This window comes from Hyperolius riggenbachi, chromosome 12 (genome assembly GCF_040937935.1).
Source record: "Hyperolius riggenbachi isolate aHypRig1 chromosome 12, aHypRig1.pri, whole genome shotgun sequence".
In the NCBI taxonomy this organism is placed as follows: domain Eukaryota; kingdom Metazoa; phylum Chordata; class Amphibia; order Anura; family Hyperoliidae; genus Hyperolius; species Hyperolius riggenbachi.
Genome location: NC_090657.1, coordinates 237,156,407 through 237,172,338, shown reverse-complemented (window position 1 = coordinate 237,172,338; position 15,932 = coordinate 237,156,407). Strand labels below are relative to the sequence as shown.

The 15,932-nt window shown below is 48.9% G+C and overlaps 1 protein-coding gene across 3 annotated transcripts in view; it reads left to right on the top strand.

Moving 5' to 3' along the window:
* COX10 (cytochrome c oxidase assembly factor heme A:farnesyltransferase COX10) overlaps window positions 1-15,932 on the top strand; it is a 1,230,266-nt gene that overhangs the window by 74,018 nt on the left and 1,140,316 nt on the right. The window contains exon 1 of one of the 3 annotated variants that reach the window (XM_068263381.1): window positions 14,919-14,986. The exons of the other annotated variants lie outside the window; for them this stretch is intronic. The gene's annotated coding sequence lies outside the window, so the exon portion shown is untranslated. Of the gene's footprint in view, window positions 1-14,918; window positions 14,987-15,932 lie in introns of those variants that run through there. 3 annotated transcript variants of the gene reach the window in all.

The window sequence follows — 15,932 nt, the reverse complement described above, 5'->3', positions numbered from 1 at the left end:
TGGCTGTCATAAAAGCTCTGCCTCTCAGCGCAAGCACGTCCTTCTGAACCTGTGTGGACTATCAGTCCCAGCCACACCAGACATGTGTTGTAACCCATCCGCTGTGCTGGACGCGGAACCAGCCGCACCGCTATCAGAGCATGCGGCGGTTTCTCCGCGTTCAGCCATACCGACAGATGTAGGCCTATGCGTGCAAACCGCCGCGTCGGACGCGGAATCCGCCGCCTTGTTCTCAGGACATGCGGCGGTTTCTCCGCGTTCAGTCATGCTAGCAGATGCAGGCCCACGCGCGCAACCTGCCGCGTTGGACGCGGAATCAGCCGCCTTGCACTGAGCACCCGTGGCGGCTTTTCCGCGTTTTCTCACATAGGGGTTGAATAATTTTGAACACAACTGTAGATAAATCCGCCTTCTTCCCCATCTCACGCTGATAGGAATAATCTTCCTTGCTCTATTGCTCTGTGAAGGCATTTTCTTGCGCACCTCTTTCCCCGTAGCGGCTCTGAGATTGGGACATTTAGTGCTGCAGAATCTGGGAAGTCATGAGTTGCCAGTATCTGTCCAGTACTAGAATAATAATCATCATCTCAGACCATGCTGGAAATCCTGGCTAGAGTCTCTCATCCGGTTCCCAGCAACTCCCGCCGCCCACATTAATATCCCGTTTACAAGGTGTTGAGTGTCGAGGAACACACGGTAAACGCTCACTAATTGGGCCCTGTTGAGGCTTTCATACATTCCGACTCACAGAGATTCCCCGGGAGAGCCAGAGCAATATTAAACAATTTCTTTGTGGTTTAGGTATGATCTGTGTATAATGTTCATAAACCGCAAGTGAAAATGTCCCCGTTTCCTCCTGCCCGACATTGCTGGAAATTAAATTCCTGATTTCTTGCATAGCGCTGGCTACATGTGGAACCCTCCGTCCCTCAGCCAATGGCGTGTGAGCCACTGGTGGCGGCCGGCCAGCGATGACATCGCACACAGGAAACCGCCGGAGCTACCTGCCACTCTCATTGCCTGCTCCAAGGTATGCTTATCTAGTTGCAATTGTTTACATTTAAAGTAGGACTATGGCAACAAAAGTAACATTTAAAATGCATACATATAAAACATGTAAAAATACATTTCTCCCAGAGTAAAATGCACTATAATTTGCTTTTTTCCTATGTTGCTGTCACTTACAGTAAGTAGTAAATAGCTGACAGATCTGACAGGTTTTGAACTAGATTACAATTACTTGTTCCAATAGGAAAAGCCCCTCAACACATTTAAAAGGGAACCTAAACTGAGAAGGATATGAATTTTTCCTTTTAAAATAATACCAGTTTCCTGACTCTCCTGCTGATCCTGTGTCTCTAATACTTTTAGCCATAGCCCCTCAACAAGCATGCAGATCAGGTGCTCTGAAGTCAGACTGGATTAGCTGCATGCTTGTTTCAGGTGTGTGATTCAGCCACTTCTGCAGCCAAATAGATCAGCAGGACTGCCAGGCAACTGGTATTGTTTAAAAGGAAACATCCATATACTTCTCAGTTAAAGGATACCCGAAGTGACATGTGACATGATGAGATAGACATGTGTATGTACAGTGCCTAGCACAGAAATAACTATGCTGTGTTCCTTTTTTTTCTTTCTCTGCCTGAAAGAGTTAAATATCAGGTATGTAAGTGGCTGACTCAATCCTGACTCAGACCGGAAGTGACTACAGTGTGACCCTCACTGATGAGAAATTCCCCTTTTTATCTCTTTCTTGCTCTCAGAAGCCATTTTCTGCTAGGAAAGTGTTTTATAGTTGGAATTTCCTATTAGTGAGGGTCACACAGTAGTCACTTCCTGTCTGAGTCAGGACTGAGTCAGCCACTTACATATCTGATGTTTAACTCTTTCAGGCAGAGAAAGAAAAAAAGGAACACAGCCTAGTTATTTCTGTGCTAGGCTCTGTACATACACATGTCTATCTCATCATGTCACATGTCACCTCGGGTATCCTTTAAGGTTTCCTTTAAAATGTAACTTTTATTGGTTTACATATAAAATCTTAATAGGAGCAAATGACAACATAAATAAATACTAGTGACCACACCCTACACAACCTGTAATAGAGTCTGTATGTTAGGACACTTTAGGGCACTTATACATGTCAAACTCTGGCCCTCGGGCCAAATCTGGCCCCCAGAGCCATAAAATTGGCCCTCAAGTGATTCCCCACTTTGCATTATGTTTGGCCCTGTCTAGACCACCAGGGAAGCTATATTAGAGATGAAGCCCTAGACCTCCAGGGAAGCCATATGGGAGAGGGAGAGGGAAAAGCACTAGACACCAGGGAACTGTAAAGGGGAAGGAGAGGGGGCCACTAGACACCAGGTAACTGTAAAAGGGAAGGAGGGGAGCCACTAGACACCAAGGAACTGTATAGGGGAGAGGCTGCTACACACCAGGGAACTGTATAGGGAAGGAAGGGGGGCACTAGACACCAGAGAACTTTATAAGTTTGACACCCCTGTTCTAACTCCTTCCTAGGCTGAGAGGAAGCTGAAAGCTGGTTTCCTGGTCATATAACTCAGCCCAGCTGCGTCTATCAAAAAAGGGCGCGTGGAAAAAAGGGCGCGGGGTGTTGCCGAAATTGTACGTTTGAATGCAAAACCATATTTTCGTTTAATATGTTATAAACGATAATTTAGTGCTAAATAGGTTAAATAAACGGAAATGAAATGGCAAAATACCGTCTATAACAGTAAACGAATTCTGAAATAAAACGTCAAATAGCGTCTATAGAAAAAAAGGCTATTTACACGTGTATAAGTATACCTAACCCTCCCTGTACCTATCTCTAACCCCTAGACCCCCCTGTTGGTGCCTAAACCTAAGACCCCCCTGTTGGTGCCTAAACCTAAGACCCCCCTGTTGGTGCCTAAACCTAAGACCCCCCTGTTGGTTCCTAAACCTAACCTTAAAATCACTTATGCATTAGAAATCTTAAAATAACAGTAATATTTAAAACAATATTTTAGTAACTATAATCAACGCATTATAAATGTAAAAACAAAGTTAATACCAAAAGCGATGTATTTCTAATACAATCAGGTTGAGAAACGTTATTTAAGCATTATACATATGAAAACGATTTTTAAATGCAAAAAGAAGTGTAAACGAAATTTTATTTATAATAGGTTGTAAGCGTAATTTTAAAACGAAAAAAACTAGTTAAAACTCATATAAGCGAAATTTACAAACGAAGAAATAAGTATAATACAAAGTCAAAACGAACTTGTAAACGATATTTGTTATAAACTTTATCCTGTAAACGGAGCCTTTTGTTAACACGATCCCTGTAAAACGCTATTTCTCGTGCGCCCTTTTTTTCTGTCGGGCGCCGAATAGCCGATATTTTGCATTGCAGTCTATGGCGGCGCCCTTTTTGTCCACTATCCCTGTGCGCCCTTTTTTGCTAGCCCGCAGCCCAGCTAGCTACTCAACATATGCCGCAATGTACTGCATTGCCTCAAAAAGCCTCCCTCCTCTGTCCTATTGGAAGCTAACTGTATTGGTGAGTTAGTGCAAGACCTCAACAGCACACACACACACACATCCAACATGTTTCACAATTAGTGGGCTTCATCGGGGGTACAGATATATACAGTGGATAAGTGTCAAAACTTAACCACAAATTCCCCCACCAAATATTACATAACTGTCAGCAAGATAGCCCAAGTCAGCTCACACTGCTTAACCCTCCTGGCGGTTTGTTAAAAATCCACCAGGGGGCAGCAAATCCGTTTTTTTTTCTTTTCTTTTTTTCTTTTTCATGTAGCGAGACAAGGTCTCGCTACATGATAGCAGCTGCTCAGCGGCATCCCCCCAGCCCCTCCAATCGCCTCCGACGATCGGAGATCAGGAGATCCCGTTCCTGGAGGGCTTACCCCGTCGCCATGGCGACCGGGTGGGATGACGTCACTGATGTCATCGCCATCGTGACATCATAGGGGACTCCGATCCACCCCACAGCGCTGCCTGGCACTGATTGGCCAGGCAGCGCACGGGGTCTGGGGGGGGGGGGGGGCGCGGCGCGACGGATCGGCGGGTAGCGGCAAAGTGCTAGCTGCGTGTAGCAAAAAAAAAAAAAAATTATGCAAGTCGGCTCAGCGGGGCCTGAGCGGTGCCTTCCGGCGGCATAGCCCGTGCTCAGCACGGGCTTACCGCCAGGGAGGTTAAATACCTTGTGTTGGAGGAGAATAAGGTCTCCAGATTGGGCGTGACCAAGTTTTAAAAGTGGGTGTGGCCAAAAGGTCTGGAAATGTTTTTATTTTTTTTTTGGTCTAGCCCATTTCCTCGAGAGATTCTCAATATTAACTTTTTTTTTTTTTTACAAAAGCATTCCCTGGAAAGGAGCAATACAAATATGTCAGGCAGCTTCCCTACTTGTTTGCACATTATTTATCAGTTGGACTGAGCAACGTCAGTTCTGTAAGTAATTTTGTAGGTATAGAAATAACTGAAAATCCCTCATGAGGAGATGGACTAGTCCAAAACCTGACAGATTTGTCAGATTTACACTACCTCTTGTGACAGCAATATAGGAAAAAAATAATTTACAGTTCATTTTACTCTGGGATACTGGGTACATTTATATGTACCGTATCTATTTTACCTCAGATATGCAGATGATACGACTCTTATGGCAGAAAATGAAGAAGAATGAATGCAGTGGCGATCTTCAGGAGATTCCCGGGCAGCAAGGAGAACACGGCACGGATCCAGAGACTTCCCTCGGAAGCGGGTCTTCTCTGCGCATGGACCCGGCCATGTAAGGTCTGATTTGGGCGCCCCTATAGCTGCAATGATGTAGTTCGCAGCCCACACATGAGTAATTCAGGTGCTGGTGATCACCGGACCCCAAATTACTTCTCCCTCCAAGTTGCTGAGACTCGGAGGGGGAATAGTATTTAACTCCGCCGGGAACATCAGCGGCAGCAGGGAGAGCCGTCATTCGTCTCACCCTGCTCTCAACTTACCAGTGGCATTACAATACCTACACCTTCCCTTTATATAGGTATTGACGGGTCATTTCAGCGCCCACTCGACATTTGCTTCGGATTGGGCACTGGCTACAAAATCACTGACTCCTCCCCCTGTTCTTACCTGTATCTAGGTTTAGTATATACCTGACTCCTCCCCCTGTTCTTACCTGTATCTAGGTTTGTTATACCTGACTCCTCCCCCTGTTCTTACCTGTATCTAGGTTTACTATATACCTGACTCCTCCCCCTGTTCTTACCTGTACCTAGGTTTACATTCTTTCTGACTCATCCCCCTGTTCTTACCTGTATCTAGGTTTACTATATACCTGACTCCTCCCCTGTTCTTACCTGTATCTAGGTTTACTATATACCTGACTCCTCCCCCTGTTCTTACCTGTATCTAGGTTTACTATATACCTGACTCCTCCCCTGTTCTTACCTGTATCTAGGTTTACTATATACCTGACTCCTCCCCTGTTCTTAACTGTATCTAGGTTTACTATATACCTGACTCCTCCCCCTGTTCTTACCTGTATCTAGGTTTACTATATACCTGACTCCTCCCCCTGTTCTTACCTGTATCTAGGTTTACTATATACCTGACTCCTCCCCCTGTTCTTACCTGTATCTAGGTTTACTATATACCTGACTCCTCCCCCTGTTCTTACCTGTATCTAGGTTTACTATATACCTGACTCCTCCCCCTGTTCTTACCTGTATCTAGGTTTACTATATACCTGACTCCTCCCCCTGTTCTTAACTGTATCTAGGTTTACTATATACCTGACTCCTCCCCCTGTTCTTACCTGTATCTAGGTTTACTATATACCTGACTCCTCCCCCTGTTCTTACCTGTATCTAGGTTTACTATATACCTGACTCCTCCCCCTGTTCTTACCTGTATCTAGGTTTACTATATACCTGACTCCTCCCCCTGTTCTTACCTGTATCTAGGTTTACTATATACCTGACTCCTCCCCCTGTTCTTACCTGTATCTAGGTTTACTATATACCTGACTCCTCCCCCTGTTCTTACCTGTATCTAGGTTTACTATATACCTGACTCCTCCCCCTGTTCTTACCTGTATCTAGGTTTACTATATACCTGACTCCTCCCCCTGTTCTTACCTGTATCTAGGTTTACTATATACCTGACTCCTCCCCCTGTTCTTACCTGTATCTAGGTTTACTATATACCTGACTCCTCTCCCTGTTCTTACCTGTATCTAGGTTTACTATATACCTGACTCCTCCCCCTGTTCTTACCTGTATCTAGGTATATTATATACCTGACTCCTCCCCCTGTTCTTACCTGTATCTTGGTTTACTATATACCTGACTCCTCCCCCTGTTCTTACCTGTACCTAGGTTTATGTTATTCCTGACTCCTCTCCCTGTTCTTACCTGTATCTAGGTTTACTATATACCTGACTCCTCCCCCTGTTCTTACCTGTATCTAGGTTTGTTATTCCTGACTCCTCCCCCTGTTCTTACCCATATTTAGGTTTATTATATTCCTCACTAGCTGTGATAAGAATCCAGGACTGAGCAGTCAGTCTGGCTTTGTCATTATAGCAGAGCCACAAGGGGGCAGGCTTGGGCTTGAAAAGACACCAGAGAAGACAGACTCAGCTATAATCTTTCCGTAGCAAAGCTAGACTGAGTGCTCAGTCGGGGATTCTTATCAGAGGTGAGAACAGTCAGATTAAACAGAGAACAATGAAACAAAGAGAGATTAGGTGTTTGCTGTCTCCACTGATTTATAAGGTAAAATACAAGAGGGTGCTTCATCTCTGGTTCTCTTTAAGGGGGACAAATATAGTACAATTGCAAATAAACATTTGTTATTGGAAAGTATGTGACTGCACAACTCTTGGTTGTAATTTGGGGTCGCAGTCTTACCCGCCAATCGGGTAGAAGCGGCGCCTGCAAGGTATTTTTGGTTGTAACCTTAGCCAATGTGGTAAGGCGGACCTGTCCTTTTACAAACCACATAAGTCGCTAAGGATAAGACAATGCTCACCTTGTTCCAGCTTCACTTTAACCGTCTGGACCCGAACTCCGCCCCTTCCTCCTCAAAACTATTCTCACAAATGCCCTCTGGGGCCTTCCAGACGCTGCCAGCTGTCTGCAAACCATTAGCCGCAAATAAACATTAACACCTTGGTACAACCAAAGGGTTAAACAAGATGGGAGCCACATTTTCAGTGGCAACTTCGGGAGAACACTTTCCAATACAAAGTTATTCCAAACACAAGAGGTGTACTATTTGTTTTATGAAGAGAAGTATCCATTTTATATAACTTGGAGCTCAGGGGAGTCTGTAAATTTATCTGCAGAGATTTACTCATTCACATCTGCTGGAGGCTACATCTGGAAAACAGGCTTTTGGTTTGGCGTTGCATTCCACAAAGGCCTCTGGGAAATACAATAGCCAATTAGACCACTGGGGCACCAACATGCTCAAGCCGAAGGCAGACAACAAGCAATTCACCGCTATTTGTTCCACATTTCATTTCACACCTCCGTCTCCGATGTGACCATTTCTGCTCTGGTTCCTGTTTTGCTTTCCCCCCAGAAGGCCCTGGCTTTTTCAGGGGCCCTGATAATTTGCAACTAAATCTGATATCTATCTGATCCAGGTTTATACAGCCGGTGCTTTGTTTAATTGAAAAAATATAGGCAGTCATATATCTTTTTATTTTTTTTATGTTCTTAACAGCAGCCCGGTTCTTTAAAGGTACAGTCTTTTCACACCATTTCAGCACGCCCTTTTTCAAACCATGACAGTTTTACGAGGCCTGCTCTGCAACTGGCGGGAAGCATGGGGTTTCTTTGTCCCGTTACCCTCCTGTAGGCCTTAGACCAAACTCTCTTGCTAATATTTTTTTTTTTTTGGCCCGTTTTGCGTTTCAGTTCCTAAACATAGAGTTTCCCCGAACGTGCAGCGGATACCTGGCTTTTTACACCGCATGATGGTTTTTTCAGACTTGGAACATGGCGGCTCTTGGGTCAAAGTCTTCCCTGGAAAGCGGCCGTTCCTAATGTTTTATTGGCGGCAGGACATCTGCATTTTATGTGTCCGCTTTCCAATTAGACACGCATTGCTTTGTACGGATGAAAGGGGGGCATGGTAACGACTGGCTGCATTGCACACATTAATGCCGTGTAAAACCAACAATAAAAACCAAACAGTGGTAAACTCAAGGATGTAGCTATAACAACTGAGAGGGGAGCGCTGGAAATATCATTAATATGGAACCTCCTGTCGAGTTGTTTATAGAACAACTGGGCTTCCGCATTAAGGGACTCTTATAGAATGGAACTGTAACCACAGGGACTGCGGCCCAAATAAATATTGTTGAAGCTTAATTCCACAAATTATTCTTATGTTCCCTACATTCTCCCAGCTATCTCATAAATAATAGAGATGATTACTAATAAAAAGTAACATAAATGCCTTTTTTTCTATTAAGCCCCACAGCTCAGACTTTCACTTTAATTTTTAGTGCCAGACTCCCGCTTCTGCTGTTCAGGAGCTTGGTTGTCTGTGACCAGCCCCTCCCCCAGGAAAGGTGGCAAGTGGCGTAGGCCACGCCCCGCCCTCCACATGGCGCCATGCAAAATGAAGCCAAATGGCAGCACAGGCCTCCTTTCCATAGGGACACATGAAGGGAGCTGAGTCTTGCCGCCTCCCATCCTCCGCATATAGCCATACTAAGGGAGGCTAGATGGAAACCTAGGCCATGTTTCATTGTCATGGAAAACATACGCAAACTTTGTTAGTGTTGCCCGTCAAGATCAAGTTTGGGAGGGAAGGGAGCGCCCCAAAACGTATAAAACGCCTAAAAACAGTTTAAAAGGTAAGAGGACTTTTACCTCAGGATAACATATAGTTTAGGGTAAAAAAAAAAAAAGAAAAGGGTAAGTTTTTATTTTATTGTGTTTTTTTTTTTTTTTACAAGTAAACTACCCTTTCACCTTAAAGAGATTCGGAAGCGAGATTAAATCAATGATTTTAACTTGTATTAATGTTAAGCACTATAGCTAGTGCTAAAACGCCGCTATTCCACTGCAAGACGAGGGGTTTATACCCCCAAATCCCCTCTGCAAAATCCACGACTTTCTTGTTCGTGGATTTTTCTGCTCATGGAGGCAAAACTTTGAGCTGCCGCTCTGCCTCTATGCGCGTCAATTGCCGGCGGATCTCCGCCTCTCCCCGCCCCTCTCTGTGAAGGCAGACTGAGAGAGGTGGGGAGAGGCGGCGATTGACGCACGAAGAGGCGGAGCTACAGCCATTAGCTCTGCCTCATTCAGGAAGTGCTCGCCGCAATTAGACCAGGGGATTTGGGGGGTATAAACCCCTCGTTTTGCCGCAGGGATGCAGCGTTTTAGCACTAGCTATAGTGCTTAACATTAATACAAGTTAAAATCATTGATTTAATCTCGCTTCAGACTCTCTTTAATGTAAATTAAAGTAAACCAGAGCCGTCGCTAGCTGCAGAGTTAATACTTACCCGGGGCTTCCTCCCGCCCCATAAACACGCCTGAGTCCCTCCCCGTCCTCCTGTGGTCTGCCGTTCAGCCGCAATTTGCTCAGTCAGGTCCAGTCTGGATCTTCTGTGCATGTGTGACCCTCCGGCACATGCGCAGTAGACACGGACTGGCAGACTGGTGGGAGGACAGCAGGGGACTCAGATGTGTTTATGGGGCAGGAGGAAGCGCCGGGTAAGTATCAAATCTGTAGCTAGCGACGTCTCTGGTACACTTTAACTATGTGACATTGTGAGAGATGTTTATCTTACCTTTTTAAAGGAGAACTGTAACAAGAGGGATATAGAGGCTGACATATTTATTTCCTTTATTTATTTTAAGTATTTATATAGCGCCAAAATATTTCGCAGCGCTGTACAGAGTATATTGTCTTGCCACTTAAAGGAGAACTGAAGTGAGCGGTATATGGAGGCTGCCATATGTATTTCCTTTTAAGCAATACCAGTTGCCTAGCTGTCCTGCTGATCCTCTGCCTCTAATACATTTACCCATAGCCCCTGAACAAGCATGCAGCAGATCAGGTGTTTCTAACATTATTGTCATGCCTATATAACATGCCTGTTTCTCTTGTGATTGTGAAATAAATATGCAAACCCGCCTCCATATTCTTCTCACTAAAGTTGTCCTTTAAAGTGTTATATAGTTTGTGAGGCGTCACCCACCATGCCAAGTTATGTCACGACCCCCCAGATGGGTGTTTATCAGTTCGGGTCTTCCCCCTTGGTGACCCTAACTACCCTTTTTCAGGAGAGTGACCAAAACATTTCAAGCCGTGTACATCCACAAGTGTGATCAGATACTTCACACCCAAATGTTATATACTGTGGTTGTCTTTCCGAAACCCGGGTTTGAGAGTACTACTTTTATTGGTCTTATTTATATAATTTGCATAACATATTACACCATAAGACCTCTTTCACAGTGGGACGTTAAAGTCGCACGTTATAAAAAATTATAACGCAGAGTAACGCACAGCAATACAAAGTCTGTGCGACACTCACAGTGCACACGTTGCGTTGTGTGTAACATGTAGCAATATTTAGAAAGTGCTGCATGCTGTGCGTTTAGCAATACATTTGCTGTGTTGTGTGTTGCACATGCTCAGTAATGTTTTTTTTTTTAATGTAACGCATGCGCCGTTTTCGTTCCATCAGTATGCGACGAAAACGGTGCACCAGGAGACACAACGCAGTGCGAAATAACGTCCAATTTCATAACCTACATGCGCTGCGTTAGGGGCACGTTGTGCGACTTTAACGTCTCATCAAATGCAACGTCCCACTGTGAAAGAGTTCCTAGGGTGGCACTGTGGGCAACATGCATCATACAAACACATCACACGGGTATTGCCAAGAGGCCTGCACTTGTTCTAAGGACACGGGAGGATGGATGACGCAGTGATGCACAATAAAGGGCCATTTTTCTGCTTCATGTAGAATTTTACTTGTTATTGGTAAAATATTAGTCTTATATGCGATCAGCCACAGCACCACTGACAGGCGAAAAGAATCCACACTAATTGTGTCGTTACCATGGCATCTGTCAAGTGGTGGGATACATTCTAGGCAGGAACTGAACAGTCAGCCCTTGAAGATGGTGTTGGAAACAGGAAACGGAAGGATCAGATCAGAGCTACTTTGTCAAGGGGTGAAGTGTGATGGTTAGACCACTTGTTCAGGATGTCCACGCATGCATGCTCAAGGGAAGTGCGCGCACTCCAGGAGGGAGAAACATTCAAAAAATGTTTAATTAGGCGATCAGGTACTGCGTAAAATGGATAACATGTTTTGGACTGTGTGTCCCCACCCTGGCGTTCTATTAAGATCGCCAGGGTGGCTGCGGGAGGGTTTTTTTTAAATAAAAAAAAACTATTTCATGCAGCCAACTAAAAGTTGGCTGCATGAAAGCCCACTAGAGGGCGCTCCGGAGGCGTTCTTCTGATCGCCTCCGGCGGCCAAAAGTAACACGGAAGGCCGCAATGAGCGGCCGCCTGTGTTTTGCTTACTTCGTCGCCATGGCGACGAGCGGAGTGACGTCATGGACGTCAGCCGACGTCCTGACGTCAGCCGCCTCCGATCCAGCCCTTAGCGCTGGCCGGAACTATTTGTTCCGGCTGCGCAGGGCTCAGGCGGCTGGGGGGACCCTCTTTCGCCGCTGCTCGCGGCGGATCGCCGCAGAGCGGCGGCGATCGGGCAGCACACGCGGCTGGCAAAGTGCCGGCTGCATGTGCTGCACTTTATTTCATTAAAATCGGCCCAGCAGGGCCTGAGCGGCACCCTCTGGCGGTAATGGACGAGCTGAGCTCGTCCATACCGCTAAGGTGGTTAAAGGAATACTTAAGTCTGCTAAAAAAATGACTTTTACTCACTCGGGGCTCCCCTCAGCCCCCTGCAGCTGAACGGTGCCCTTGCTGTGTCTCTCCGAAGCGCCTGGACTCGCCGGCGGCCACTTCCGTTTTGGCCGTCACCGGCCGACAGGCTGGGAACGCGGCTGATTATCTGCGTCCCCGTCCGCAATAGCGCCCTCTATAATGCTATTGCGGCCGCCGGCGAGTCCAGCCGCATCGAAGGGACATGGCGAGGGCACCATTCAGCTGCAGGGGGCTGAGGGGAGCCCCGGGTGAGTAAAAGTCATTTTATTTAGCAGACTTAAGTATTCCTGTAATCATAGCCCAAGATGGGTGCGTGGAGTGGCCATGCATGCGCAGTTGCGCAAGACTCCTCGCAAGGTCGCCATGCTAATGGAGCCGCCAGCTGAAGAATGGAGGGAGGCAGGGAGGGCCACTATTTCTCCCTCCCTCCCTCCTATTGTGCCCCCCCCCCCCCCTTGCAGAGAGTTAAAGAGACTTTGAAGCGAGAAAAAATCTCGCTTCAGAGCTCATAGTTAGCAGGGGCATGTGTGCCCCTGCTAAACCGCCGCCATCACGCGGCTAAACGGGGGTCCCTTCACCCCCAAACCCACCCCCACAAAACTTGGTCGCAAAGTTGGCCGTATATTTTCTCTTCCTAGAGGCAGGGCTAACGGCTGCAGCCTTGCCTCTAGTCGCATCTATCAGACGCGCATCGCCGCCTCTAAGTGAAGGAAGACTGAGAGGGGCGGGGGAGAGGCGGAGGTACGCAACTGACAGACGCACGTGGGGCAGGGCTGCGGCGGTTAGCCCTGCCCCAATGCAGAAGCACTCCCCGGCTGCACGGAGGGGATTTGGGGGTGAAGGGACCCCCGTTTAGCGGAGCTATAGCGGCGGTTTAGCAGGGGCACACATGCCCCTGCTATCTATGAGGTCTGAAGCGAGATTTATTCTCGCTTCAGACTCTCTTTAAATGCGCAGCGGAGCAGAGCGGGCTGTCATTAATCTTACCATTGCCTCTCCGCCCTGGGATCTCATCTTGTCTTCTCGGCTTCCTGTGACGTCACAGGAAGCCTAGAAGACCAGATCCCGGTACAGAGAGGCAATGGTAAGATTAATGACAGCCCGCTCTGCTCCGCTGCACATTTAACTCTCTGCAGGCGGGGGGGGGGGGGGGGGGGACACACTGGGGGGCACATAGGGAGGGAGAAATAGCGGCCACCCATCCCGCATAGCATACGGCATCCCCAGGGCTGGTGCCTCGATCAGTTCCCCCCCCCCCCCCATGCCCAGCGGCCAGGACAGAAGGGGGACAGCGTGGGAGGGCCCCCCTCAAATCGGGACCGTCCCGATGAAAACGGGACCGTTGGGGACTCTGGCCTACTGCTCTGTGGAGATCTCCAGGAAGACAGACTGGTGGGCGGGGCCTGCGGCTCTGAGGAGGAGATCTGCAGGAAGACAGACTGGTGGGCGGGCCTACCACTCTGGAGAGCTCCAGGAAGACAGACTGGTGGGCGAGGCCTGCCGCTCTGAGGAGATCTCCAGGAAGACAGACTGGTGGGCGGGGCGTGCTGCTGTGAGGAGAGCTCCAGGAAGACAGACTGGTGGGCGGGGTCTGCTGCTCTGTGGAGAGCTGCAGGAAGACAGACTGGTGGGCGGGGCGTGCTGCTGTGAGGAGAGCTGCAGGAAGACAGACTGGTGGGCGGGGCGTGCTGCTCTGAGGAGAGCACCAGGAAGACAGACTGGTGGCTGGGGCGTGCTGCTGTGAGGAGAGCTGCAGGAAGACAGACTGGTGGGCGGGGCCTGCTGCTCTGAGGAGAGCTGCAGGAAGACAGACTGGTGGGCGGGGCGTGCTGCTGTGAGGAGAGCTCCAGGAAGACAGACTGGTGGGCGGGGTGTGCTGCTCTGAGGAGAGCTCCAGGAAGACAGACTGGTGGGCGGGGCGTGCTGCTGTGAGGAGAGCTCCAGGAAGACAGACTGGTGGGCGGGGCGTGCTGCTCTGAGGAGAGCACCAGGAAGACAGACTGGTGGCCGGGGCGTGCTGCTGTGAGGAGAGCTGCAGGAAGACAGACTGGTGGGCGGGGCCTGCTGCTCTGAGGAGAGCTGCAGGAAGACAGACTGGTGGGCGGGGCCTGCTGCTCTGAGGAGAGCTCCAGGAAGACAGACTGGTGGGCGGGGTGTGCTGCTCTGAGGAGAGCTCCAGGAAGACAGACTGGTGGGCGGGGCGCGCTGCTCTGAGGAGAGCTCCAGGAAGGCAGACTGGTGGGCGGGGCGCGCTGCTCTGAGGAGAGCTCCAGGAAGACAGACTGGTGGGCGGGGCGCGCTGCTCTGAGGAGAGCTCCAGGAAGACAGACTGGTGGGCGGGGCGTGCTACTCTGTGGAGAGCTCCAGGAAGTTAGACTGGTGGGTGGGGCCTGCTGCTCTGTGGAGAGCTCCTGGAAGTTAGACTGGTGGGTGGGGCCTGCTACTCTGTGGAGAGCTCCATGAAGTCAGACTGGTGGGCGGGGCGTGCTGATGTGAGGAGAGCTCCAGGAAGACAGACTGGTGGGCGGGGTCTGCTGCTCTGTGGAGAGCTCCAGGAAGACAGACTGGTGGGCGGGGCGTGCTACTCTGTGGAGAGCTCCAGGAAGTCAGACTGGTGGGCGGGGCGTGCTACTCTGTGGAGAGCTCCAGGAAGTCAGACTGGTGGGCGGGGCCTGCTGCTCTGTGGAGAGCTCCAGGAAGACAGACTGGTGGGCGGGGCCTGCTGCTCTGTGGAGAGCTCCAGGAAGTCAGACTGGTGGGCGGGGCCTGCTGCTCTGTGGAGAGCTCCAGGAAGTCAGACTGGTGGGCGGGGCCTGATGCTCTGTGGAGAGCTCCAGGAAGTCAGACTGGTGGGCGGGGCCTGCTGCTGTGAGGAGAGTTCCAGGAAGACAGACTGGTGGGCGGGGGCTGCTGCTCTGAGGAGAGCTCCAGGAAGTCAGACTGGTGGGCGGGGCCTGCAGCTGTGAGGAGAGAGCTGCAGGAAGTCTGTGTGGAGATGTCGGCCTGCTGATTCTAGGCTGCACCAGCTCACATCTGACAGGCAGGTGACACTGTGTCTGTATGATCAGAATGCTGCTGCTGTAAACAGGCTCTGTGTGTGTTTGCTGCATAATATAATTACTGGCACTGTACTCAGTATGTTTCTGGTCAGAGAGGGATCTATCTGATCAAATCTTCCCACACTCTGTTAAAAGTTTGCACTGCAGCTGGGTCCCCAGGTCTCCCACTGCTCCCCCCCCCCCCCCTCTTCCTTTCCCAGGCCATGCAGTGTAGCCAGAGCTTACACTCACTTGTCCTCAGTGGTTGAGCCCCGGGGCACCTGTGTGATGTTACAAATGCTATAGCAGCCAAACACCATGACATGTACCTCATGTGACCACTAGAGGCCTCTGGTATTAGGCCTCTCAGCATTTGTTATGTCACATAGGCACCCCAGGACTCGGGATTGACAACAAGGAAGGAGCAGCTGTTGGGGAGACACAGGATCCGCACCAAGGACGGGTGAGTGTAAGCTTCGCTGCCTATGTTGGTCATCACAAATCGAACGCCACTAGTGACGTCCTCCCGACCTGCTGCCAATCAAGTAAAATCTTCCATCCAGTGCGATCTACCTATTTTGGCCAAAAGTAAGTAAATCGGGGGTCATTTGCAACATGTTAACCCCAAAATGAGTAGAGGTGGTCAAACATCTACCGATTTTGTGGGGCAATCGTCCTTCCGATTTGATAATTATATCGAATCTGATAAAATCAGTGCCCCAACATGTGCACCCAATCAATGATTCGATCAATTTTGGACCGAAATCAGTCTAATGCATCGATCGGATATGCTGGAAGATATCGGTCGAAAGTGCTTGATCAGGTGTGCAGTGGTAACGGCGTGTATTGTGATGACTGACATACGCGATCAACCCCTGGCGCTGTCCTCCCAAGTGTAAAATGCCCCCATGCTGGTGCAACTCCCAGTGTCTCCGCCCTCACACCCGT